Raw genomic sequence first — 4447 nt, 5'->3', positions numbered from 1 at the left:
TGCCAAAACGTTCACAGAGAAAGCTAACTTAACGGATTGATTCCAACCAAGAGCTGGTTAGAAGATGAATGACTCTTAGATCGAACTTGGAATCTATGATGGTCACTTTTAGATACCAAGATAATTCACTCCAGAATTAGCTTGATCAAAACTAATTCAATGAATCGGTTTAAACATCAAACCTAAAACAAGGTTTGAAAAAGAATAACACCAAAAGGGAATCAAGAAAAACACAAAGGTTTTGTCTGTATTCAAGCAAAAAAAAACATCCAAACATGAATATTACATGCCTCTAAATATGCCCAAAACATAACCCTAACAAAATAAATCTTAGCCACCAACAACTAATAAATGCTAATAAATGCTATTAAATACAAATCGAAGAAAATAAGGTAATTCNAATCTACTTGTAGGCTGCCGTCCCTTCATTCTTCTACTGGGTTTCCACGACTTTTCTTTGGTCTATAAGATGTTCGGGCTTACCCTTTACTGTGCTCTAACAATTGGTTTGAGAGGGGAAGGAAGCATTCCTTATAACTAGGGTGTGAATACCTCTATGAGATCGTGAGGTAACGGGACAAAGTGACAATATCTTATAAAAAAGTATTCCTTATAAACGAGTCGCTTTGCTATTATAAAAAAATGAACTTTTCGTCGCCTAGGAGATTCAAACTCTCGCGAGGAAACCCCATGTACTTAGTAGGCACATGCCTTAACCACTCGTTCAAAGCAACTTTTTTATTTTAGGATTGAATCTCGAAAAGATACTAGGGACAACAAAGGTAGATGATTAATGAGGAATTAGTTAGAACTTCGAGACCTACACGGTAGCTTAGAGCGCAGTAAAGGGTAAACCCAACCTTCCTGTACACCAAAGGAAAGTCGTGGAAACCTGGTAGTAGAATGATTCTATGCGGGCTTACAAGTAGGTTGGTTACTAAGTATATTTTTATACTTACACCTTTCTCCTTTTCTAGTTCAGTTACTTGTCAAGGCGGGGAGATACTCGGGAGCTCTACTATCACAAAGGGGTGTCGACTCGAAGTGTATGTTAGTTGTATTCGACCTCAGACATCAATTAGTTGTATAATTTTTTCGATTGATTTTGAATTCTTTTGTATTCCAAGCCCTTTTTCCAGTATGTAAATAACTTTGAAATTTCTGACCCAGGTGTTGTATGTCTTTTAGAGTGTAAAAAATTTTATCTTTTCATCGCTTCCATCCCAGATTCAACATATTTGAGAGGGAACAAAACATTCCACATATAAGGGTGTGAATACCTCTATGAGGTCGTGAAGTAAGGAGCCAAAGTGGACAACATGTTTTAGCGGTGGCCTTGGGCTAGTACAAAAAAATAAACTTTTCGTCGCCTGAGAGATTCAAACTCACGCAAGGAAACCCCATGTACTTAGCACGCACACGCCTTAACCACTCAACCAAAGCGACTTTTTGTTTTAGGAACAAATCTCGAAGAGGCACTAGGGAAAACAATGGAAGATGATTAATGAGGAATCAATTAGAACTTCGGGACATACAAAGGGCCTACAAGTAGGTTGGTTACTAAGTATATTTGTATACTTACACCTTTCTCCTTTTCTAGTGTACTTGTCAAGGTGGGGAGATGAAAACTCGGGAGCTCTACTACCACAAAGGGGTTTCGACTCGGAGTGTTGATTAAAGTGTAAAATATTTATCTTTTCATCGCCGGAGAAGTTTGAACTCTCGCAGGGAAACCCCATGTACTTAGCAGCTCAGGAGCTCTACTACCACAAAGGGGTTTCGACTCGGAGTGTTGATTAAAGTGTAAAATATTTATCTTTTCATCGCCTGAGAAGTTCGAACTCTCGCAGGGAAACCCCATGTACTTAGCAGGCACACGCCTTAACCACTCGCCCAAAGAACCTTTTTTGTTTTAGGAACGAATATCGAAGAGGCACTAGGGACAACAAAGGTAGATGATTAATGAGGAATCAATTAGAACTTCGGGACATACACGGTAGCTTAGAGCGCAGTAAAGGGTAAGCCCAACGTCCTATAGACCAAAGGAAAGTCGTGGAAACCTAGTATTAGAAGGAAGCGATGAGGGCCTACAAGTAGGTTGGTTCCTAAGTAAATTTTTATACTTACACGTTTCTCCTTTTCTAGTGTATTGGTCAAGGTGGGGAGATGCTCTGGAGCTCTACTATCATAGAGGGGTGTCGACCCAGAGTGTTTTAGTTGTATTCGACCTGGGCCATGAATTAGTTGTATAATTTTTTGGGTTCGATTTTGAATTCTTTTCGTCAAATCTTGGAGGGAAACATGGTGTGATTTGCAAGCACACACCTTGACCACTTATTCAAAACGACTTTATGGTTTTATGAATAGTAGTCTTGAAGAGACACTAGTAGAGGGGTGNGAAGCATCGTCATATCCTAAATGTAGCTATCATCGTATCCTAAATGTAGCTAGGTCTCTCTCTCCTCTTTCAGCCACACGTTCCACTTAATTTTTTGGGAGAGCTCATTTTAATTGTTGTTAATCTTATAAATAGAACACCATCACCATTTTTATCTAACAAGACATCCCTTGAAGCACTCTACAAACAACCACCTACATTTCGTCTTCTTAAAGTTTTTTAATGTAAATGTTATGCAATTGTAGTACATCCTAAGCAAAAATTTGAACCTCGGGCAATTCCTTGTGTTTTCGTAGGATATACTTGTGGTTACAAAGGCTCCAAGTTGTATGACATGCAAGCTCACAAATTATTTATCCACTGTGATGTTAAATTATGTGAAGATGTTTTTCCTTTTTCATCAGCTTCACAAGCTTTGACATTAGTTCCTTCGACTCTCGTTTTACCACTTCATGATTCATCCTACTCAAACATCTATTCTAATCGTATCCCACTTTCTATTTCGTCATCTCCTCCACCTTCTATTCCTTCTCCAGATTCACCCACTAATTATAATCCTATCCCTCCTGATACACCAGTTTCACTCCGACGTTCTACTCGTACCAAACAACCTCCAGCTTGGCATAATAATCATGAGATGTCTTATGCAGCCAATTATTTAACCTCTAGCTCAAGTCCCAACACGAGCACCAGGCATCCCCTTCATCATTACCTTTCTTTCTCTAGTGTTTTTCCTACTCAACCTTCTTTTCTATCTCTTATTACAGCCCGACATAAGTTAAAACTTATGATGAGGTAGTTGGCGACCCATTATGGCAGCAGGTTATGAATGCTGAAATTGCAACTTTGGAACGTAATCATACTTGGTCTCTCGTTCCTCTACCACCTGGCCATAAAGCTATTGGCTATCGTTGGGTGTACAAGATTAAATAGAACTCTGATGGTTCTGTTGAACGTTATAAAGTTTATCCGGCAGTAAAGGGGTATACTCAGGTTGAAGATATTGATTACAAAGAGACATTTTCTAATACAACAAAGTTTACTACACTTCGTTGCTTACTCACTATTGCTACTTCTCGAAAATGGTTCACACATCAGTTGAGTGTTCAAAATGTATTTCTCCATAGTAATCTTTAAAAAGGGAATGAGGGAAGGAGTGAGGAGAAAATTTTCCCTATTACATAATTAGGACTAGAGACAGAGATTATATTCTCCATTCTTATCCCCTCCTAACTCCCTTGACCCGTCTCGTTCCCGCCTGCCTTAAAGAGAGATTTTTTAAGTTCCATTTCCAAGTTTTATATGTTTCTAAAGATGAAGAAATCTATATATTTTCCATTCCAAACAACAATGGGTTTTATGTCTTCCAAGCTTGGGTGGGTTGAATGTGCTGCTTTCATTTGTTTGATTTATGTAATAACAAATGTCTTTTACTTTTGGATTAGTTTTTTTTTTTTCTCGCTAATTGAACTAATTTATTTATGTCATTAGGGTTGCTTTATTTTTGTCTCGTTTCCCAACATTATTGTTGATTCAACTATTTATTTATGACTTGGACTATATTTTTGTGTTGTTTTTCTTAGATTTTAAAATTATGTTATCAAATTTTGGGTTTATAATTTAGGCACAGATTAAGTTTATATTTTTCTTAATAGAGTAGATGAAATGAGTTCAATTTAGGGCAAAGTGGTTCTACTTCAATTTCTAATAACATGAGTTGATCAAAACCAATGGATAGTTTATATCTAAAAAGAAAACGTATATATTAACAAATTTATTTAAAATGACTATTTTTTTTAGAGAATAATAAATGGAGAATTTTGTTGTTATGTTGCATACAAGTGATGCTATGATATCATATACACTATTCTAGGATTATGTTATGTCATAGAACAATGTTATGTTTTCGATATTATTTGATGCATGAACCTTCATGTATCATGTCATGTAAACTATGTTAATACGTACCCTCTATGACTATGAGACATTAGAAAATCATGTATTATGAATGGGAGGTGCATCGAGATACTTTCCCGTTATGATTAGTAC

This window comes from Cucurbita moschata, unplaced genomic scaffold (assembly GCF_002738365.1).
Source record: "Cucurbita moschata cultivar Rifu unplaced genomic scaffold, Cmos_1.0 Cmo_Scf00187, whole genome shotgun sequence".
Taxonomy (NCBI): domain Eukaryota; kingdom Viridiplantae; phylum Streptophyta; class Magnoliopsida; order Cucurbitales; family Cucurbitaceae; genus Cucurbita; species Cucurbita moschata.
Note: the sequence above shows the minus strand (reverse complement) of the source record.